This window comes from Hirundo rustica, chromosome 9, assembly GCF_015227805.2.
Source record: "Hirundo rustica isolate bHirRus1 chromosome 9, bHirRus1.pri.v3, whole genome shotgun sequence".
In the NCBI taxonomy this organism is placed as follows: Eukaryota; Metazoa; Chordata; class Aves; order Passeriformes; family Hirundinidae; genus Hirundo; species Hirundo rustica.
Genome location: NC_053458.1, coordinates 19,441,968 through 19,467,132, shown reverse-complemented (window position 1 = coordinate 19,467,132; position 25,165 = coordinate 19,441,968). Strand labels below are relative to the sequence as shown.

Sequence of the window (25,165 nt, the reverse complement as noted above, 5' to 3'; positions counted from 1 at the left end):
TAAGTAACAATTGATATGATAACAAATAATGATAAAAGTAAACAATAGGTTTTAGCCATGCAGCCTGGGTGGTAAAGGAGATTTCAGATTAAGTCATTTAGAAAACCGGAACTGCACTCTACCCCTTGCAAGCGGTAATGACTGAAAGCCCCCAGGTCTGCAGATGTCTGTAGAGCTGTATTTTATAGATGTGGAACTTGTCTCACTTGTCGGGTTTTCTTGTGGCATACAGTCTTGTAACTGAGCATGATAAAAACATGACAAGAGAAAACATTGCTATAGTATTGCAGTCCATTACCAGCAGCACTCCATACCATGTTGCCACAATTTATATTGCATGGTGTGAGTGTCATATTATTGATACCAGTTAGGTGCCAGACAATGTGAGGCAACACTCAACTCTTATGGCAGATTTTTCATTTAAAATAAAGATATTAATCTGTACATATACAAATGTGTACTGAATGTCCAACAGGATGGAAGGGATAGTCCTCTTTAAAAACAAAAACAGAATCTAACAAGCATTTTACTGGAAATCTGATTTATGGCTGCAGTATTCTGACTGCTTTTCAATCAGTAAAATATAGTGACAACTTAAAAAAGCAGGAGGTGATAGAGGATTAATAACATTACCTAAGAAATTAGTTATATCAGTTCTATTAAATAAGAGCTTATTTGGAAGTATCAGGTATTGCTGTGCCTGTAAGGAGACTCATCTGGCAATGCACGCACAGGAGTTTCATATCTGTGTGAATAGCAGCACATGGTCTCATAATAACTACAGGTTTCCACACACTTGTTTTCTTTATTTCTCTGTCTTCCATTGCACTTAGCAAGATCTACTAAAGAGACTGCATAAAAGCAAGAAAAGCAAATTTCTATCATTCTCTGTCCACAGAATAGTAAAATCACTAATGAAACAAACAGAGCTGGCAGAACAATTCTTTTTAGTTCAGACCCCAAAATGACAGTGGGAAAAATCATGTTCCATTTTCTGTCTCTGTCACCATCCAGCCCTGAAAAACAGGATGAGACACTGGAATGAAATGGCACAAATGAACTTTGGAAACTTTGCTTCTAGCCCTTTTTGCTGTGGCATGCTTTGCAGAGGGCATGAAAATGCCCTTTTATTTTTCACTCTGTGTGACATTTTCAGAGATATTCAGATGTTTTTTCCAGGCTCTTTTGACTTTGTCAAGGGTCAGAAATAAAAAAGCTCGAAAGCCCTTAAGATTACATATAAAATTAGAAATCTGTTTTTTATCAGAGCTAATTGGGTTTTCATAAAATAAAAAAAGGGAGATCAAGTGGATCCTACACCACATTAAACACAGGAAGGTGCCACATAGCAAACAGTAATTTAATTTTGTTGACTATGAACAATATATTTCATATTTCTGTGGAAATTATATATGTAAAAATTTTAACAGCATTTTTCTAGCAAAAAAGTACAAGTTCTGACTGAACGCACTTCCAAAACTAGTGCTCAATTATTTATATCTTGATTCATGCTAAATTGAAATAGAATAATAATTTTCTGCCCTGCAGGTTAGGAAGCAAAACTGTGATATGAACCTAATTGTAGGAAACAAGGGAATGGTAAATTCTTTCTTTTCCAGAAAGAATTGTGCAGTATGCTCATGCCTAGCAAGACAACTTTCTGTGTGCCCTTGACAGTCACAAACTATTTAGCTTATGGAGAGCTTATGGATCACAACAGATATTTACGGTATACACAACACATTTCTAGTCATGTCCTGCATAATTTTCAGGTAATAATTTATTTTATCGATCAACTATTTTAAAATAATGCCTCGGGGAGTTAAAAAAAATCTTTAATTTAGTACCAGGCTATCACTGAGTCAAGACTGCTGCCTTCAGGCACTCTTATTATGACAGAGAGGTTGTGTTCAACTTACTCAGTTATTTACTGATAGTAAAGTGTTTAAGTATCGCCATCTTATGGTAAAACATGTAACAAAAATTTATATATAGTTTATTCCTCAATCTCTGAAATATTAGGATTTTATTTCAACCATAGTAATTTATTGCCCATGCTCTTGAATTCTTTCTTTTAAACTTGATATAAAATATTGATCAACTGTAGAAATTATCCTTTAACAACTGGAAGGCAGCTCACTAATGATAAATTTTAACACAGTGCTTATTACTGAATTTCAATTTAAGATAATTATTAAATGCTATATTTGTTGACTTTATTCTATTTTTATCTGTATTTACATAGGATTTTTTTTAAAAAATATCCATGAAAATATATTTCATTAAAGATTTATTTCCAACAGGGTGGCTAGACATTCAGCAGAAAGCCAGCTACAGTGAAGGGATTTGGAAAGAAAAATCTTCCTTTCTCCTACTCATAAGTGCAGTACCTTGAAAGAAGGAAGTATCCAGTATTAGGAAATTTCTAAGAGTTACTGCTAGATGGCATCTCTGTGCTGCTTTTCTCCATCTGGGGTTTTCTGTAATGCCCTTCACAGTATGTAAAGTGGACTCCTTTTCTAAGGGTTGCTTTGCTGACCATCATTTGATGATCACAGTGGTGTAACCAAGTAAGCATTTTCTAGTGTGATAAAGTTGCTCCACATAGAAATCAAGCTCAGCATTTTTGGAAGTCTAGATGGCATTTTGTAAGTTTAATTTTGTAAATCTAAATAGATCAGATAAAAATGTTCGTGTTTCAGTGCAGTTAATGACCTTTAGGCCTTCAAATTTTATAATGGCTTTATATCCTACATCTATTTATTTTGCATTGTTTGAATTTTGCAAAAAAATATTTCAGAAAATGACTGCCAAGTACAATCCCAGACAGAAACAAAGTGCATTATTATTAAGGACAGTAACAGAAAGGGACTGTGATTTATATTCATTGCATGGGATAATAGGATGGTTGGGAATATTAACATTATGAAACAAAAAGCTGGTTTGAAATCAGTCATCTGCTTTTGAATGCTTCAACTTTGCATCTTTGGAATGGCTGTTTTAAAAACCTGTGATTTTCACACATAATCAGGCTATACAAATAGCCACTAAAATCTTTCTTTTTCCCAAATTTCAATAACTTGTCAGTAGGAAGAGTGCACTGCTTTAGTGCTGATTAGCAATGCAAATTAATTTATCCCTATTGCAAGAATTTATAAGAATAGTATGTCAGCAAAGGGTTACCACAGTAAACTATTTTACTGAAAATATGATTCACAGGAGTACAATACACTGCTAAATTAAATCTTGTTACCTACTTGGAAATTAATTTACTTTGTTTACAGTATTAGTAGTTAGTCAATATGAAAATCATTCATAATTATTTAACTTCCAAGGTTTAAGAATGCTCTAAATCATTAATTGCTGACTGTGGTCAAATCTCACTTGTTGTGTGCTCTCCCCTTTCTGAGGAACATGACTCGACAGCCATTGAAGAACATCCATTTACTGTCAATAATATGTCAATAATACTGTCAATATGCCCTGAGCTCTCTCCCAGGTGTCATTCCAGATATTTTACTCTCACTCTAGTAACTTCAGTCAATATGTTAAGACCTAAGATTGTAGTTAACACTTCTTATCTTCCTGCAGTAATCAACCTTTCAGTCCTGGGAAAAAAGGATGCTTCATGTATTTCCACTTTATCTACACTCAATGACATACATCCACTATTACATTACATAAAATAACAGAAAGGTATTCACTACATCATTTTAAGTAATGTATATTAAAATATTGGAAGAGAATATGCAAAAGCACACGTGAGTGACATCTGCCTGAGTGCTAATTCCCCTGTTGCTATCAGATATCATGTAGTCTTTAAAGGCTTTTTAAAACTATTAGTGCTATGGGAAGAGGTGGGGTTTTTTGTTGTTGTTTTTTTTTTTTTCCCCCTCTGGTTAAAAACTGATTTGATTCCTCTGTTGCTCATGGCTAGTTTGACTTCTGCTCATTTGAATGCACTCAAAACCAATTATATATGTTATACAAAATGTCAGAAATAGTTGTATATGTGTATATATACACAGACAGACATATCCTCACAGGAAACAATTATTTTTCCAGTAGAGGCATATTGCCTTTGGGTAACCAAGCTTCCACCTTTCTTCTGTTTGGCCAAGTGAAACAGAACCAATTTACTAGGTCTGCAAAGAAGAAAACACTGAAGCAGAGAATGCAACCGTCAGGAAGAAGAAATGTAGTACTGAAGCTATTAAAACAACATCAGCTCTAAATATGGTGTTTCCAGTTGGCTGCAGATTTAACACAGTTGTGTTAAAATTGCAAGTTCAAATATGTGAAATTCATAAGGGACCTATTAAGAAGTGAGCAGGGAGTCTTCAGAGAGGGCCCAATCTATTTGCGGCACTGAAATCCCATTTTTTTAAAACTGCAGCATGACAAAAATGGTTCAGGACATCACTTAGGCATTTTTAGAGAATCTTGACTGAAAGCCAGGGAGAATTCAAAGGCGTTCTGTAAATCTTTGCAGCAGGAGTGTGGGACAAGTCCTCACAAGGACCATCTTTCATAAGAACAGCAATCTATCCTACTGCTTCATTCCCCAGGGCAGTAGATTTCTTGTCTAGGAGCAAGCCTAGAGAAAGCAAGGACTTTCTGTGCCGGGGTTGGAGTACAGAATTCTTTTAATGAGTGAGAATTCAGAAACAGCGAAAAGGTAACCCTATTTTCAGAATTTCTGAAATTCTTGTATTTACCCAGAATTCCAGACCAGATCTACTATTCACATGTTTTTAAACCAAGATATATGACCCAAGCACATGGTTCTATCCACATTAATCATTCCACCTGAGAACCTAGCCAGCAGAGCTTTTAGTGCTCTAAGTTAGTACGAACCAGAAATACAACAGCAGTACGTATTATTCTGAAAAGTACTTTGGAATTTATCTGGGACACGACTTATGTGACAGCATTACTTCCAGGATTCAGTGACATTTCACTCTAAGCATGGACTGCAGCTTCCAGTTTTTTCCTTAACGACTCAGAGAAAACTGACCTTCTATCAGCAGTATTATTTACTACAACACTTGAAACTGTTTCAAAAACATTACTGTTTTTATTGTCTTTAACTCCTGACGATAAGGGCCTTTAAAGTCTAGATTTGGTTTTATTTGGAATTGAAAAATTTATATTTCTGTCTTAAAGATACACCAAAATTCAAAATAACAAGGCTCCCTGTATAGATTATTTTATCTCTACTCCATCCTGTTTGGAATAGGACTAAAAGTTTTTTTTTTTTTTAATAGATAGGAAAATAACTGATATATCAGATAAAAAAAGTTAGTACTGTTTGTCTAGTTAGGCATGTGTTGTCTAAAACTAGATGATCTCTAGTCTTCATCTTTCCTGGCTTGCTTCTAAGGATGGTTTCCTAATAACTGCTTTTTCTGACAACAGGGCCAATTCATACCAATTAACTGAATACACCACAAAACGTGTGCCTGCCCAGGGAAGGAAACAGAGCATGAAATATTGGTGATACAGCAGCTGACATTGAGAAGTAACTGTATCAATGGACATAGGAGTGTACATACTGAATAATTTGCATACTGAAAGCTTCATGGTGGAATACTTTGCTTTCATACTATGCCCTGCTGCCTTCAACTTCATGACAGAGGTTTGCACATCAGAAAAGCTAAAGAAACAACCAGATATATTTTTAATAAGTTAGTAAACAAACTTAAATTGGAATTTGAGTTATAGCCAAAAGTATAGCCAAAAGTATAGCCAAAAGCCAGGCCTATGGATATGGCATTTTGTGAATTCCTACCGACCTCCTTCTGCAGCTATATCTTTTCACAAGAAAGAAAAACATTTTATGTAATTACTCATAAAATATGCAGTCTTCTTTATTTAAAGCATTTTTTTTCCTCAGGAGGAATTAAAGAAACTTTAATATTCTGACCTCTTCTAAGCCTTTTTCAGACTTTTAAATCACTTAAGTAACTAACCTAAAGCAGCCCCAGATAACACAAATGCAATGTTTTTCATCCTGCATTCCCCTGAAGAACAGTCATCTGTCTGCTGCACTGCCTTCTAACCAAACAAATCGTTGGAACTGTGATTTAATGATTCTGTTTACTTGTTTCACTAAAAAGCATATATCAGTCAGCATAGCAACAGCCTAAGCAAATTCTGAGAACAAGTAGCCCTCTTCACTGCTATGGTTTTAGGAAATAGTGTTTGCACCCTCCTCAAGCTGTAAGGTAACCCATAAGGGGGCAACCAGAACAATTGGAAAAAACTAACTCCATTCTGACTGAGAACTGAGTGAACTCTCTTATTAAGTGCCATTCATAACATGGTGAATATTATTCTTTAATTATTGGGACATGTTATTAAAAAATAGTGTATAGAGATTTTTATGGACTTCCTTCCTTAGAACCACAGCTAGGGGCTTATACTTCAAACTGTGTTTCAGTGTGTCCCTTTTAAGGAGACAACTAAGGACATAAATGGTTTTTCACGTATGGAATTGTAAGTGCTATTTGAGCTTGGACTTCAGATTTAAAATCAGGTTTCTGCAAATATGAACTGCATTTAGAATACATTAATACTTGTGATGACAGCAAATATTATTGATCTCATAAAAACAAACCTGTCACACCCTTGCTTACTCATATTAATTGTGATTGTTCAGTCTCAGCCTCTCCACTACAATTATTTTTTTTGTATTATTTTTGTATAACCTCCTACATATTATTTGAACTATCCTGCCTTCTTATAATAAGACTGTGCATTTTCAATATATGGTATTGGGATGTTTTTCCCAAGAAAATATGTAGAAGGCAATGTAGCTGTAACAAACTATTGTACTGAGTAACCAACAGTACACAGAATAGATGATGGTACAAAAAGCATAGATCCAGTCCTGAAACCAAGCGTATGACAGGTTTGCATTTATAATGAGATCTTAGATCAGTATTATTTGCTATCATCACAGGTGTTTCTGGGAACCTGCATAAAGAATATAGATATGCAAGTCAGGCAGAGTAGCCTAAATACAAAGATTGCCACTGACCTGTTTTCTGTCATGTCTCTAAATACATGCACAATTATCAAAACACTAAAAACATACATGTTAACAATCGTCCATGAGAAACAGCTTTAGCCACAAGCACAGAGGATGGTTTCTCGCATTTCTAACTTTTTAAAGCCTCAAGTTCACTTCTGACTCTTTAACCTAGAGGCTAATCCTACTGCCACCTCTGTCTGCCACATAACAGGCAGGAATTTACTGACTTCTAGATACCTCCTCAGTCTCCAACAAAAATTTCACAAATGCTCTTGTTTTTCTTTGTGATTAATATGTTGACGTTAAAATAATAAAGACTTCACTATTCAGCAAGCTCAACAGTATGTACATACTGTAATGTGCAATTAAGCTAGATATGCAAAAATGTAGCTGGAAAGGCAAATGAGTAAACTGGAAGCTATACTCCATACGATGTCACAAAAAACTTTGAGTTTTCAGTATGACAGAAGTCTCCTGGCCCTGAAAAATACGCTGGAAGTATATGCAAAGATGTAAAACAAGTTCTTCTAAGGGAGGAGGGCATGTAAATAGTAGGAGTGGCTATGTCTTTACGCTTCTACTGAATTTTCATTTAAAACCCCTGAAGTTACATATGCACCACGTAATCCTGCATGCTTTGATGCAAGAGGTTCACTTACGACATCAAAAAAATCTGTCAGCTGTGGCTCATACAAGTTTAAATAGCTGATTTGCATTCTGATTATTTTCAAGAGAAAGTTTATAAAAATAATTTTTAATGACCTTCTGTTATACCAGTTCTGCAGACACTGCTAAAATAAATACTTCCATATTAGCAGATGATATAAATATGTATTTCTACCTTGTTTCCTTTCCATATGTCTTGCTTTTATCAGCACTCTGTCCAGCACAATTCAAGAAGCCTCAAGAAGTTTTCTGGGCTGTAGTTGTTTTTTGCTAATCTTTGCCCTCTGGACTTGCTTTCTTGTAAAGCTACATACGTCTGCTGCTCAAGTTCAAGTCAGAGAATATCTTCACCATGATGATAGAGCAAAATAAGTGCATCCAAAGTTCTGGGTACTGGCCTTGCATTTACATATGGTACCCTGCTTTAAATGGTTGCTGATATCCTTATCCGGAGTGGATGTTGCTGTTATCATTTTGTGAGATCTCACAACACCAGCAATGTTCTGTCCTTTCTTTAACATGGCAAAATACAACTTTAGCCTACAGACACACACACACACACACACACACATATATATATATATATGTTCCCCTCTTATTTGTCAGTGAAAAAGAGCATGCATCTAAAGAAAAATTTGAATGGAAATATTTACTGAATCAGTGTTCTCAGAATGCCCCATTTATTTAGACCATGGTGTTTATCTTTTTTAGAGATAAGGTCTCTCTCATTTAAAGCGCTCCGAAGAAAAACTGTATTGACTAAAACACTCAGTCATCATTAAAAGTATTTTATGGAGCAATAACTTGGTTTTGTGAGCACCTCCACAGATGAGACTGTGGAATTTTAGAGCAGGCAGAGGAGTAGTTTCTTGTCCCCAGAACACCTTTACTTATACTTCAGTCAGTGCTATCTTTCCCCCTCTTCCTCCTCCCAGTCTGAGCTTCAGAGAGCAGCACATGAGGATGGCCACAAATGCCACTCACCTGTTCTTCCACCTCCTTCAGCATCATCTGTGTGTGGAGGGATGTACAGGCACATCTGTTCTCTACTTGTCAGACTAGACAATGAAGTTATCCTGTGGATATTATGCCCAAGGAGAAGGACTGTGTTGGCTCCGTTTAAGTTTCTTCCAGCCTGAATGAGAAGTGAACATTCTTCCTTTGGAGATTTCAAAACCAAAAGAAGACAGAATGACATCAGGTTTCCTGATGTCTCTGATATGGCCAGTGTAGAAGAAGCCATCAGACAATATGGAGAGCCTCTGTCCTGGTTTAGGGCAAATTTGAGAGGAAACTTCCAAAGGGGTCCCTCTAGAAAGCAGATTCAACCCAGCTGGTTCAGGAAAAGATTTCCTTGGAGAAAAGTGGAAAAAAACTGTTTATTTATTAAGTGAAGTATTCACAAGCATTAAAAATGAATAATATTAAACAATGGAACCTCTCGCTGTTCTGAAGAGATGCTAAATTCAGACAGTCCTTGTCGTGGGGTGTAGCTCGGCTCGCTCAGTCTCTCATCAGCTCCTCCTGCTCTGGAAAATTCCACATCCCAGGCCCGGGTGGGCCACAGGTGTGAGCTCCTGGAGTGTATCTGGATTTTCAGTCCAGAGCCGGCCCCATCAGTTCCAAGAAAAAGAAAAGCACAGTCTGGGGAACTTCTCTGCCACAGCTAGCTAAAAACTACCTAAAAGCAGAGGAGAGCTCTCTCCTGCTGTCCATGCTGCAGACAACACAGTCCGTGAGAAGGAATGCGGGGCAGTGAGTGCAGGTTCTGAAAACAAACTGTGCACTTCTTCTCTCCCTTTCACTCCCAGAACCAGTCTGAAAGGTGCAGAACTTAATATCCAGCATAAACAGAACAGTAAGCTGGGGATACAAGCATCACAAAGTCACCCTAGGACAGCCTCAAATTTTAATTTTTTGAGAAAATTAAGAAAAGGGGGTTTTCACAAATACTGCAATATTTGTAGTAGTTGAGGTATTCAAATTTGCCCAGTTCTAAATTTGTCAAGTGCTCATGCTACACTAATGGCTAAAGTCACCACTAGTGTTTATACAGAAGAAAAACTTACCCAGATGCTATTGGAATTCATATTACATTCACAAATGTTTTCAGGAATAAAATTAATTGCTGTTGCTAATAATTCTATCCCACTTAGAAATAGCACAGAAATTAAATAAAGTTAGGACTGATTAGGCCAGTGGGTCCGTGTCTGTACAAGGGACATGACCCTTGTTCAGACCCTGAAAACAGTTCAGATTTTCTCATGTGGTTCCCCAAATCACTTTCTAAATGGATGGTAAGAATGATACTGAAAAATATGCCTGGTAAGCCCTAACTACCCAGTTCTTCTGTTAAATAGACACCAGGTTGCATCTTTTCTCCTTCAGAATTTTCCCAAACCACATACAATTAGACATCATCCAACACTCACATTCCTGTTCTCATTAGCAGTCTTGGGTATATATGTTATTTGTATTTTGTGATTTTTCTGGTTTTAGTAGCCTCTAATACTTAAGAATCACCAATGTTACCTTTTCACTTTCTAGTCCCTCTGGGTCCCTACCTTCAGAAACTATTCTTTTAGGCAAATACTGTTGAGTTGAACTATCACTCTTTGTTTATCCATTGTCATAAATTTCTTACATTTCTAATAACTTACTGTATCATATCAACATTAGTTTCCCAAATTGAGGCATATTTTATGAAACTAATAAATGGGATATTTTTCTCTTCTAGTATTTCTGCTTCCTCTGCAAAAAATCTGCTATCATTAGCTAATTTAATACCAAGGTCCTTAGGCTTCTCCTTTCTTCTCGCTCCAAAATGCTGATTGTTATTCTGTACCCACACACTTCTTGTTTGCAATCTTGGAATGCTTTCTGACTAGACATGTCCCTTAGAGATCCCCCTAACAGCTAGGGATTTGTGTTTGCCATTCAGCTGTCTTTAGAGGATAGCTTCTTTTTCCAGGAATCTTTTTGATACTTTTTGTCTTTGAGAGATTTAGAGTTTTGCTAAATTTTGATAGATTCCTTCTATGTTATTTCATATGCTAGATTTTGGTATTTCTATTTTCTTTAATAATAATTGAAATTAATTCCTCTGAGCTACAAAGAAGAGCGTGTCAAGCCAAATGCACTGTTTACCTAGCAGAAATAACCCAGACTTTCAACAATTCACATGGTTGTGGTTCATGCCTCATATATGTTTGATTTTACTTAAAAGTACGTAACAGACAAATCTAGTAACTTGTTTATTGGACTGGAAAGACTTTTAGCTATCCTTCCAAGGGCATATATTCAAATTCTGGATCAGTTATTCCAATTAGTATCACCTTAATTACAGTGCCTCCAAGTGGAGGCAGGGAGGGTAAAGAACCTGCCACAGCCTCAAGGAACCATTTTTAATATATTTATTGTTTTGGGACAAACAGAAGTCTGTTTGAACAAAGTATTGACTGTAACATGGGGGAACTAATGATCAGCCCACCTACCACCATTAACTTAAGCATTAGGTAAAGAAATATTTCTAATAATCTACTTGGTTTTTAAATTTTTTTTTAAAAATAATATCCAGTCAGACGAGTCACATTTGGAGATCAGTCATATTATTTCAGAGTCTCTGCATTTTCCATTGAACACTTTGAATTCAGAACATTTTAAAATTGGCAACATCCTGTTAGGGACATCTTCACACCAAACAGAGCGTGTCCTCCCCATTTCCAGTCAGTAGGGCTTTGCACTTCTGTTTTCATTAGGACTAGTGGGCTCAGACCCACAGACACTGATGCTGAGGGAATTCTTGCCTGACAAAGTGACAAGGCTGATTCCACAGTATAAGTGAGTGCCATGGTATCTGTTCATTACAAGACTCTACTTGGAGATCAACTTCCTTGAAGAGTAACTGGCTGAACGACCAAAGATAACACTGGAGGTTGTGGGGAATTCAGAACAAACCCTTAAATGCCTGGCTGTAGATGCAGGCTATGCCACTGCTGACTGAAAAGTGACCTCTAAATCCAACTCAAAACTATATGCAAGACCACCTGCACTGTGTCCCTTGAGACAACTTCTGTTGTCACATGGCACCAAAATTGAATTGTGTCGTTTGGAACAATACGTACTTTATAAAAACACACAAGATATGAGCCTTACAGGAAAAAATGTATAATCTATCTCAAATGAACAGGCTGTGAAACTGAGAGCTTGTGATGAAAAGAAGGATGAAAGTAATAAGCTAAATAATGCACATGTTGTGAAAAATGTACTAGGTACTCTGAAAAATTGAAAGAATAGGCTTAGAAAGAGAAGATAAAAAGAAATCCAAATGATACAATGTGAGGTTAAAATAAATAATTCTACTGGGAACAGCCTGGAAATACTGAAAATGGAAATATCTGAAAAAACTTGCTAATACCTGAAGACTATTTTTCTTTCATAAAGGCACTGACCTATTAATAAAAATAAGCCTAACAGTAGCCAAGTAGATTGGGACTGAGATATATTTCATTAAAAAACACACTGCTGAGTACCTGAAGAAAGCCCTATGGTTATACCTCCCTCTGCCTATCCATCAGTTGTGAGTTAGAATACCACACCTTTGGCTGGGTCTGCAGGCCTGTGCCCATCAAAGACTGGACAGAAGATTATTGTGGACAAGCACATCAGTGCAAGATGCCTATGAAGAAAATGAGGATGAAAAAGCAAATTATTCAATATTTAGATTTCCTAACACACTTCCCTCAGTAGATAGGAAAGAAAATAGAAGTAAAACCTTCCACAAATAGTTATTCTGATTTTTAAACAAACGTAGGTTAAAAATTGTTTGTACTACTTTCCTATCAAGCAGAATTAATGACGAAGCAGAATGTTAGGTGAATACTATAATTTTGAATACACATTTATCATTTGTACTTGCATTTGTGTAAGATAACAAATTTTGTGTACTCACTTAAGAAATGCCAGTATATTTATGGCTTATCATTCCAAAGTTGTTCAAATTTTAGCATTCAGATCTGTGAATTATTCATAAAATAGCTGTGCACTAGGAATTATTTATAGAAATATTGTTGAAAATAGCACTCTTTGTAGACTGCTTCTAGTAAAAGAGAAAGCTGATTTTGTTAAATTGTTTAGATCAAATACTCTGCTTAGCCTTATTATTGAGCATACAGTGCAGTCTATTTTTAACTAGGCAGTGGGGCTCTCAACACTTCTGAGAAGAGTGAGATAGAGCCTAGCACATACCACTGCTGCTGTTTGGGAGACCTGCATAATATGCAATTATGAATGGATTCAGTGTGTGAAATTGCTTTAACTGTACTATCTTCTACTGTGTTTCTGGGAACTGCTAAGCTATCCTGTTCTGTTTCTGTCCAGAGTTTTGTCTTTTGAGGATATCATACATTACTGCAGAAGAAATTTAAAAAATCTTCCATATGAGAAAGAGTAAGCAGAGCAAACAACACAACTGTTTTTACGGGATTTACAAGGGATTTGTATAGCACAATCTCAAGACAATCTATTTTCTTATTCTATAGCTAGAAAGAGAATGTGTCTGAGGTACAATTAAAACGTGTTAGGACCCCTAGGCCAGTGTTTCTGCACAAGGACCAGTGTAGTGGCAAACAATATCTGCACTGCAGCAGGGAAACGGTGGCAAAGGCTGAGGATTGACTTGAGGCCTTATCTCTGGTCTCTGTTTATAATTGAGATGCTGCACCCCGAGCGCTGTCTGAAGTCAAACAAGTCATACCAGTTGAGGATCTGACCCCAGCTAAATTCCAAGTTGTAATTTTGTGGTGTTACTGAGTGTAGAGCGATCCTGCAATCCTCAAGCCGTAGTTACTGGCTGTGCCTGGGCCTGACATCAGCACGGCACTACAAAGTTAAAACAAAAGGCAAAATCTGGCCATCGTTATTTAATATCCTTGCCACCATTTCCTTCCTTCCCGCCTCCTCACTAAAGGAATCCTAAGCTGAAATAACAAGACATTTTTTGCATCATTTTTGTCACCAGGGGTTCTCAGAGAAGTCCAGCTGAGTGAGGACTCATTCTAGTGCTGAAAAGAGGTCTGTTTTCTGTGTAGGGGAATTCTTAATTGCCTTTTCTCCTCTCCTTGAAACCTTTTTAACAAAGAAAGTCATGCTGCTATTTACTCCCTGTTCATCCTTAGCTAAATAAAACTCCGTAAATATTTCATTTTGGTAAAACCTTAATATTCAAATAAACCAACACGCTCCAGAAAACACATCCATTATTACAGATTACTCTGAATTGATTTGGCACATATAAAGACTTTTTTCCGCCCTAAACAATAGTTGATTTTTATGTTTGGAAAGAGAAGAAAATAACCCTGAGTGTCTCCATTCTAATTGTCCGGTGAGCCAATGAGCAAAAGCAATTTCCAGAGAATGAAATTGTGACACCCTTAGTGGTATAAAGTAGGTACCATACTGAAGACAATCACTTCAGGGTTAGTCCTAGATATCAGAAGACACAATGTGCCTCTATAATTTTTGAGAAGACAGATACACTTGCATAAAACAGTGAGATTTAATGCTTAGAGTCATCACTAGCAACCACCCTAAAGTACACTCAGAGATGCACTTCATGCACAGAAATATTTATGCAATTAAACATCGTTTTTATTTGGTAAGGATTTTGCTCATTTTTTGCTACCAGGACTGGATATCTACAAAGCACAGATATGGTAGTTTGAATTCACACTTCTGGGGGTTTTTTTTCAGCTCAGTTTTCAGGGACTAATTTGAGAACAGTGCAATAACAGAGTGTGAAAAAGAGAATGGTTCCATTCTTTCTGGGCACAGTGATAGATAATTTCTTTTACCATGCACACTTGTAACCAAGTAATTAGTTTAGTAAAGAGGCAATACAGAACAAAATTCTTAATCCTTGTCCTGTCTGAGTAAGAATTTAGGGATTTAGCTCTGCATAACAGCTGCTTCACATTATTAATATATGATTATTACCTTTACCATGTGTAACGATGAGAGAATATGTTGTAACCTAGTGTTTAGTATTTATTGTACTCTAGAAACAACGTGCATTTATGTGATCTTGTCTCACACATGCATTTATATTTTCCATATATTGTGAAATAGACTATAAATGTGCTACTTCTTTGTACACAAGTTATATTTTAATTATACAAAATCTGCACCTCACGGGCTAGATTTCACCACCAATGTCTTCAATTACAATCAATAGAGGTCACTTCCAATTCTACCTCCCTTGCTGTCACGCCAGGGTTTTAGCAATTTAACTGTAGCTTCAAATCAGTGACAAGAACACTTATTCTTCATATCACATGGAAAGTAACAGGATTTTAGAATTTCTCTTTGTTGCTAGGCTGGACTAAACACATTAAAATATTATGACGTCCTTAAATTCTCTGTGTAAATTAAAATCAGTATTATTATTATTATTATTATCAAAGAGAAATTAAGGAGAAATTTGAAACACAATGAAATGGAAAATAATTCAGTCAGACTTGTTCCAGACTTAAATACTTCCTGTGAATTCAAATTTGGTTTGCCAAAGAACCCAAACTTGGATAACCTAAGATTAATCCTTATGGAGGAGTTTTATGGAGTCCCTCTGAGAAGCTCCTGTGGCATTTAGGAGCTGGCTGATTAACTGCACTGCTGGGACAGCTTTCCCCTCCATGGAGTTTCCACAGAGTGCCTATCAGGAAACCCTCCCTGTAGTACTACTCTACGCTTTACCGAATGAACCTGAAAAGATGAAAATGCAATAGGAATATTTGCCAAGTGACACAAGTTGATCCTTTGTCCTTAATGAAAATTGTGTTCCAAAACCTTCAAGCTTTTCTAGCATGTAGAGTACAACTCATTTCCAGATGAAGTGAGACATTCTTTCTCTCTTTATAAAATTGTAAAGAAAGCCTTTATAAACTATATAGGTCATCTACTTCCAAATTATGCCCTGGGGATACAATTCTCATTGATCATTAGATTGGTTTACTATTATATGAACAGCACAAAGAAAGAAAGGTTTCCCCCTTTAATCCCAAAGATGTTAATTATTGCTATTAATAAAAGAAAGTATTTACTATTCTTGTCACACTGCCTCATTTGCAATGGCATATTATCTTGGGAAGAGAATTGTTTTTGTATTCCTCCCTATTCTGAAATTCTCTATAGCTCCCTGTGGGAAGAACAAAAGAGCAGGACTCATTCTTCCTCAGCAGTCACACAGCTGATCTCACAATAGGATGTTGAGTTCATAATGCTTCCAAGTGCTTACCAAAATAAGAGAGTTTGTGTTTGACTTCAGATTATGAGATTTCAGGAGTATATACTCCTGTATGAATGAGAGGAGGGAAAGACTGGTTTTTAATGTTTCTTGTTCTTTCCATTCTTATTCCTTCCCCATTTACAAAAGGAATAATGTGGAAGAAAAAGTATTCGTAAAGGGACACGGGAGGGACCCTTCCTTTGTTCACTCTGACACTTACTTGGCATTTATTTTATCTCATTTTGGCAAAATTACATTGCAGCTGTCTGGAAGTGATATTTAGTCTGTTATGAACTCTGCTTGAAGTATTTTTAGATTTGATTTTGGTGAGCCTCCTCTTAGTAAATTATTTCTAATTCAAGTGAGTTGCATGAACCCAGAGAGCTCCATTAACCTTCATTATGCCTTTTCCTCACTTTGTTGTCTGAGCTCACATACAGACACAAAAGATTTAAATGAAATAGTGTCTTTAAAAAGATTCCACACTTAAACTACTGGTTTAAGGAGTCACAGCTGGGAGGCACAGCTACCTTATCTATGCTAAGATCCCACCGTTGTTCTGTTTGACTGCTTTAGTGGACCAGAGCCTAATCAATAGTTTCTTGTCAGCTCAGAAGAGCTCATTTTTTTGTCACTCTGCTGCCCTCTAAAAACATTGCTCATTTTAATGGTATTTTGAGGGATCCTATCCCCCCACTTTAATCTCAAATGAAAACCAAAAAAGTCTCTTATGAACTTCAGAAATTTTTCTCCTTCCCAATTCACTTCCTCCACCCAGAAAAAAATCTTGTGCTCCCTACCTTCATCAGAACACTCACTGAATCATAGAAAATAAACTAGAAACGGAAGCTTCAAAATGTCTTTAATCCATTCCTCTAAAACAGAACAATTTAACATACTTGCATCATAAACTCCTAGCCCTGCATCATCCTAGAAATACAGCCAAAATATGAGTGTTTTATGCTGACAGATAATGTCATAAAAACTTTTTCTCAAAAGTGAAATGAATACATTTGTCTCAACGTAAGACTTCAGGCCATGCAGTTCCTCCCTTTTGCTCTTAAGTCTTCAAAATCAGTGAATTAATTGTCTGAGCATTACGGAGTTTTCACTCCTCCTAACTACGTGTGGAGCTGGTGGATGGAATGTGCAGGTGTGATTGAGCAGATCTAAATACTGTGCTATGGAAAAGAAAGGAAAACAGTTGATCACGTTAGTGCTTGATCAAATGTCACAAATTATATGCAGCCTGTAGTTCAAGAATGTTATTCTAAAGATATCTGGCATTCCTTATGTTCCCCTTTAGGCTTTATATTGCTTTCAGTTCATTAACTCCTTTGTTAGTGTTGTCTCAGTTACAAAAGATGATAACTTACATTGTGGCTTTTAAAAATGTGATCCGAAGAAGGGACTTTACCCTGGTTTCCTAGGAAAGTTTCTTGGAGCCCTCCTATTTCAACCAACAGGATGCTGCTTGTATTTAAACAACCTGAGCCTCCCTCCTTCAGCACTGTGCAAGGTCTGGGTTCAGGAGGTGGTGGTGTTGCTGCCCTCTTTAGCACAGCACAGGACAGACTTGCCTGGAAAGGTTTATCTCAGTCTCCTGTTTGAGAAACCCTCTAAAACACAGATATCTGTGAAGTCAATGATACTTGGCCATGTGACATTGCAAGTAGCAACGTACTAATTGATGGAAAAGATGACACAGTTTTATGAATTCATATTATATTTTATAAAACTCTTTTAAAAGCTGCAGTACAGGTTCCTCAAATAGAAGTGGTCTTTTCAAAGAGTAACTGGTAATTACTTCAAGAGCAGAGGCAGAACCCACGTTTAGAGTCTTACACATATTCCTTTAGTTATAGGGTATCCATGAATCTGTATTATTAGTAAGCAAAAATAAGTGCTGAAATAACAATCAGTAAGGTTCCATAAGGTGAAATTTTCCCTTCTAATTTCAGGGATTAAATAATCAATTCATACAGAAAATTCTCTCCAGTTGTTGATTAGAATAACAGATGTTTCACTGAGCCGTAAAATTTTTATTCATATTTACACTCCCTTGTGCTTCAGTAAAACTAAGTCCAGGGTAGGGTGATTCTTCCATGCATTGAATAAAAACCGTCAAAAAGCACCACTGTACACAAGAGTTTTAGTGATATTTGCACACTCCTTCACTACTGATAAGGAACTCCGGAGATATGATAACACCCCAGTCCTTTTCCCGTAAATTTGTATCTCAGTACTAGAGCCTGGCATTTCTGCTGCATTTTCCTAAAGATTACTGGTTTGCCCTTTAGAACCCTCTGACATGTATCCAGTAAAAACACCAGAGAAAGACTGACATAGCCATAAATCACTTGCCATGCAGCCTTGGTGTTGCCAGGAGTCCCTGCTTATTGCAGCATAACCCAGAGCCTGTGGTGTCAACAAGTGCCGCAGAAGTCCAGGAAGGCAGTGAGCAAGAGAGTCATGTAATGCAGAGAGCTCTTCACGCTCAGACATCCCTTCTCAGCCACTGCAGGACAACTAGTATCCCAAAACAAATCAGAAAGCTCCTGTTTCTTGATTTTTGTGAGCCTTCACTGTTACACTTCCTGCTCTCTCTGTGAAAGAGCTCTGTTTTCAGCTGCAGCAGTTTTCTTTAGCAGGCTGCAGGGGTCTTACCCAGTAAGACCAACCATACTAGGCTGAGGAAGAGTCTTAAGAAAGGGTCAGGTAGAATGAGGAATAAAGAATATTATCTTGCTCAGTTTAATCTGTTATTTTTATTTGTATTCTTCTTCTCTGCTTTCTTCTTTAATCTTATATTAGCATGTGAAATATTTTTTTTCCTTTTCCCTCTCTTACAATAGATTCCAGACAACCGTTTGCCAACCCAGAAGGCTGAAATTACAATATGAATATGGACTGTGAATTGCCTTAAATTCGTCATAATTACTGAAGAATGACTTTGTGCAGACACGTAACTGTCCGTATAGAACGCTGAAAGGCTTTTATCCTGATGGTTACATTCAGAATGCATAAAACAGCATGTTACAGCTATGGTGCAGTTCTTATGCCTTTGGCATAAGTAACAGCATTAAGTCATTTGGAAAAAAAATCAGTCCTTCAACATCTGATAAATCACGTTCTTTTTTAGGAGGCTCTTCTTTACCAAGATACTGATGTTCCCAACTGTCAGCCCTTTCACTTTGTGTTGCATTTTTAAAGGATCTGTATTGCCATATCAGCCACACTATTTTCCTCAGATTGTCTTAGAGATAAATAATATTTGATTATCATGTCTAGAAGCATGATTTTTTTTTTTAGAGGCAAGTTTTTCACATGCAGACAGTAGGGCCAGTTTTCTCTGTTTTATTATTTGTAAAGTTCCTTGAGAATTCTTTTATCTAATGGAGCAGCACTTGCACTTTGTGCTCTGGAACAATGTTGTTTCCAATTCATTACATAAGGAGAAATGAGGCATCTTGTGAAGTAAATATTAGAATATGAAGTTAGAAAGTATGCGCTGCTAAGCCAGATTGGTCTTTGGGGAAACTGGTTATGTCCAGTCCACTAAAAAGCTATTATAATACCATTCTTTTGACTGCCAAACAAGCTGCACTGGAGACTTCCTGCTTAACGTATCTGACTTCTGATACCTTACTTTTGAGTCAAAGCAAGATATTTTACCTTTTTTTCTCTGAATCTCTTGCACCTACTGATTCCCAACCTTCACTCCTGTACTGTTTAATGCAGTAACAGTGTCTTCCGAATTAAACACTAATTCATCCAAGACTCGAAGTGCGAAGAGAAAGAGTAAAAACAATAAATAATGTTTGTATCTAGATAGTATTTGCATTATACATTCGACCTTGGCTTTCCAGCTTTATCTCTAGAGCACAGTGCTACTGAGGTAAAAGCTGAAGCCTCATCTGCCTTGTAAACCAGGGGTTTTATCTCCTCCACTCTGCCTTCTTGCTCTGGTGTGTTACCTGGTCTTGTTACATTTCAAAAGAAGTGTTTCCAAATCCAGTATATTCTGTCTCTGAGACTGCTGATCAGCTCAAGGGATTTATAGCTGTGACATTTCCTGTACATCTAGGAATCCATAGCAGAAATTAAAATCTTCAAGGAACACTGATTGAGATGCTAATTTGTGTTTTCTTATCTGGTCTACACATAGTGCACTGTCCAAAATTTATTTATAGGTAATTTATTATACCCTCAAGGAGCAAAGAGGAAAGTCCAAACTAGGAAGGCTTACGGTAGGATTTAGCAAAGCTGAGTTTACAGTCTGATACCTCTGTTACCTAATACAGGTACCTTCAAGCTCCGGTTCCTAGGAGAGTCTTTGACCCTGCAAGGGTGGATGGAAAATCTGGAGCCAGAGTTCTTCTGTAAAGAGATGCATACCTGTGATCTCATCTGAACTCAATTGTTCTAATCCCAGAAAGCAAACTGTGGCACAGAAAACTAATACACATTAAGGGAATGTTCTAGGTTCTCGTATGCATATGAGCCATAAAATTTTTAGAAATTTATATAATTTCCTTAATCAACAGATAGAAAAAATGGTTTGCTAAGGGAAAAATCAGCAATTTATATGGCTTAAGAAACCATAACCAGGAATTCTTATAAATCAAAAATACACAAGAGCTGCAAACAGCTTCTGTATATCTCAGACATGTAACTTAACAATAAACAAACATGAAAGTCAGCAGCAAAACCTGAATTCAGGATAAAACAAGATTACTTGAATGTCCCTGTTTAGGTGTGTTTTTATAGCCTGCTTTCCAGGCACTGGAGCATTCCCATAGACTGTGGGTACAAGTAACTTGTCAAACAACAAAATAAATGTATTTCAGATCTCTATGAATTTTTCAAAAGAAATCAAGTGCCTAAGCTGATATTTATTCTAAACCTTTTGAAAACGAATTTGTTGCTTAGGCAAAAATATCCATTCTTCTTCTAATAAACCATTGAATTTATGTGAAATTACTTGATTGACAAGTTTCTGAGGATCAAAGTAATTTACAACCTAAGGACTTATCTTTCACCTATTAATAACTGATTAAAGTCAAGCTTTCCAAAACATTTTCTCTATAGCTGTGATATATTAAAATACCTAATGATAAATTTAATATTTTAAATTCATCAGAATATTTTTATAATTCGTACTATGGATGAAAAATGGGCACCTCACAAACTTTATCTACTGAGTTTCCCTTTAACTCATGAACTTCTCTGTATCTTGAGTTCACTGAACAATGTATCAAAAATCTCACAGTCCAGAGCAGAGTTTAGCTATGTGAGCAAAGGTAGTCTATCCAAACCATGAGGATTGTGATAGAGTTCTGGTGTAAATAATGCAAAAATAATGCAAGTCACGCTCAGCCTTTAAACTGATTTTGACTATAATGAGCAAAAACTGTCTCCAGAGTGACTGTCATGTAATTAAGTTACTCCAGAGCTAAAACATAGCGCTTTATTTTAAAACTCCCCTTAAATCCTTCCAGGAAGATGTGGTATAAATTCAAGTTGGGTTTTTGTAGAAGTGCCCTTCAGGAAATTACTTGTATTATCTGTAAAACGTGTGTGGTAGTAAAACAAAAAGATCTTCCAACAAGGCTAATTTGGGAAAGTATTCTTAATAGTTCTCAGGCTAAAGTTGTCATCCCTTGCATCAGAGAGAAGATCTGCAGACGTCTGTTTCGTAAGCAGTCTAAAGTAGATGAGAAGCTGCAACAAACTAATGCTTGGTTTCTTGGGGTTTATTTCTACTGAAAAAGCCAGTGTCTTTTAAACTGGCTGCTACTGCTTGTTTATTAGGCAAGTTTTCCTGTTATTCCTGATGGTCCCCTGCTAAAATCCTGCATTAATGTCACTGCCTGCCTTCCCCTTGACCACAAGGGAGTGAGTTTACAGGAAGTGGGAACACACACAGGAGGTGTTTCCCTGCAGCAGCCGTGTTTTCATACTAGAGAATGTATTTTCTCCTTGTTTTTCCTTCATTATATGTGACAAAAAAAAAAAAACAAAACAAACCACAAACCCAACCAAAAACTAATTCTTGCAAATAGCCCTATGGCATTCCATCTGGTCCCAAAGTAGACAAATATTTTCCCAAATCACTGGCTGAGGAAGATTCCATCTGGAGTCACTTTTCTCCTTATTTGTGACAGATTGTCTCTGTTGTATTCATAAGAAAACAAATAAGCAATAATTTGTTAGTCCATCAAAAGCAAAACATCAATAAAAAAGAAGTATGTGGGAAATGCAGTTTCTTCAGTTTCCTACTTCTGAGTTCCACAATATTATCTTCAGCATCTTCCTATTTCTGTCAAACCGTCTCTTTTTATATAGATTTTAAATAATTTTATCCTAGTTATAAATCTAAAATGATGTCAAAGCTAACAGTTATGGGTCTTAGTGCTTTTTTATTGCTATTTAATTGCCGTAACACCACAAGCACTCTGACAAATTGACTAAGATTTTTTTTTCCCAGTTTCATGGTTGTAGCTTTTACTGTTATTGTTTAATGTCTTGGTGATGTTTTAGAAGCAGGAGATGGGAATCTTGACTAGGAATACACTAATGCAAGACAAAAAACTCAGAGCAGAATTTTTGCTTGGTCAGGGGCTTATAAGAGTGCTATAAAATAAAGGCAAGAACTTTATAGTCTGAACTGTACAGTGGCTTTGATTGAAATTTCCTTTTCCTGTTTTCTGGTCCTTGATATGAGTTTGTGCCTGTTTTTAAAATTATATTTTTGGATTGAAAACACTTTCAGGAGCACCAGCACAAGTGGTGTGTCCGAAGTTATTTTTTGCCCTTGAACAAATAGCTCTACTTTCTGTAGCACTGCTAGCCAAGCTGCAGAAACTAATTATAATATTTAGTAGAACTATTTTATTAAATTTCTGTCATTTGCTAATAAGTTAGTTAGATCTCCCTGTAAAATTAATATCAAATCTTGAAGGTTATGTAAATGCCTTCATTAATCAAAATCTTGGCCCTTTTTTATTAATTAGATCTAAAAGCTTATGTAAAACTTCACCAGCATTACCCATGAATTTTATTCTCTTAGTCACATTGCTAAGCAGTCCTTTAAAGACTCACTGACTTTGTGATTCTTAATTGGTGAATTTCCCCTCATTAAAGCTAGAAAGAAGGCCTGCATTGAACTTCTTGTGGATAGAAACCCATTTCTCTGTAAATAAAATCTTTGCTTCTGAGCTGTTCATTGATGCTCACTCCTCACACATTTCGTATTTTTCTCTGAGATAATAGTGGTGTTTTAATTTTGATATTGTAAACAGAGGATTATGCCTGCACACAGGGAGATGTGCTGGAGATGATAAAAGATTGGCCTTAAAGTGCTGAAGAGACAATTAAAAAATATAAATTACATTAAAAATGTGTATCAGTAAACAGAAGGATTCTGATGAGATATCACCTGAGTCGTCATCATGTATACTCCACTGTTGTCAGCTCACTAAACCCCACAAATGTGCAAAATTCCAGTCATGTCCTAAATTAGGAATGACCTTGTTTCCTCTGGTCATAAACTGCAACTGTAAAAGAATGACTGTAATGTGACCTGATGTGCATTGTTGTTTTTTAGAATATGTTTTCGTCTTCATTTGGAAGATGAAAAGTGAAATTTCTGTGTGGGATAAGTCATTGATCGTTTTGGTGTCAGAAGCGCTTACTGAGCTGTACCAGCGTTGTTCTGTTCCGCTGTCACAGCGTGGAGTGTCAGACACTGCTCTGTACGACTGCAAAGCAGCACCAAGCCCTGCCGTTTCCCACAGCTCCTCAACTGCTGCAGTCCTGCTCTGCAGCGGCTGAAAAACCACCCAGTATTAGTCCAAGACTGCAACTTCCTAACTCAGAACAGAACTCAACGCCTCTTTTAGAGACACAAGGAGGGCGTGAAAGATAACATGTGACAGGGTGAAGAATCACTAGTGTTGATATTATTAATCTTTAAGTACCATTGTGCAAGTTACATTCAATAGCTTTCCATGTACTTTCGATGTACACCGCTCTCTTGTAATGGAAAGAATGTGGCCTCTCCTAAAGGTTGCTAACTGGTGCCCATACCGATTTTCTGAGCATTGTGCTGATACTAAAATCTACAGAGTGGTGTGGCAATCACACCTGAGTCAAAGCCCTGGTAGAAATGGAGGAAGGGACGTTAGAATTAAAATCACTTCTTTCAAATCAATGTAGAGATCTCTGGTTATCCAAAACATTTGCTGAGGCTGGGATCCTGGAATATGAGCTATATGAATAGCAGTAGCCTTATTTGTCTCTAAAAAGAAGCAATTAAGAATATTAACTAGTTCAGGATTTTGTCAAGTCTCAGAGGAGAATCTCAACCTTCACGCAGCAGGCAGTGTCCCCAAGGTGACAGAATGACCAATTTGAGGATGTGCACACTACCATGACTGCCACTGTGCCCATACATAAATACTAAATTTATTTTAAAAGTTGCTTTGAATTGGCTTTTAGGCATCTTTCTTTTGTTATATTCAAGTGACAAGCTAGGAGCAAAGAGACAATAATCCCTAGAGCTCACCACTAAGTATTTCTCAGTTTTTTCAGAGCCATTTTTTCCCCATCTCTTCCTTCCTACAGTTTTTTCTTTCCTCCTAAGAGTTTTACAAAGTTGTTGTAAACTTTTCATGTTCAGATTAGCTTTTACAATCTTGTTTCTCACCCATATGCAGAAATCTCAAATCAAAACTTAGAAAATTTTATCATTTCAGGGGGTAGCCAAGAATAAATCACACATTATTTAGTTTTTACTTATTTATACAAGCCGCTGATACTACCTGCGAGATAAGACAACTGATCTTCAGAAGTTCTGGGACACACCTGGGGGATTTTTTATATTTGTATTTGGCATTGTTTGCTGCTGTGCATTCAGCAGTGCATTTCCCACAGTACTACCTCAGACAACAGCACCAATTAATAAATTTCTCTTTTTGCTCACAGCGGGCTGAGAACAGAACTTTGGGCCTTCAAATTTGACACACAAATTCCTCATCCATGAGGAGCTACAATTGTTAATGGCATTGTGGCTCTCAGCAGCCCAGTGGAGGGCAGCACCCATTCCTTACAAGGATGGATTTAACCCTCAGGGTCACACACCTATTTAAATTATTTCAGTACAAAAAGAAAAATAAAAT

At 36.7% G+C, this 25,165-nt stretch overlaps 1 protein-coding gene across 1 annotated transcript in view; it reads left to right on the top strand.

The window, feature by feature from the left end:
- Nucleotides 1-25,165, top strand: part of OLFM3 (olfactomedin 3) — a 55,323-nt gene that overhangs the window by 976 nt on the left and 29,182 nt on the right. The window lies entirely within an intron of this gene.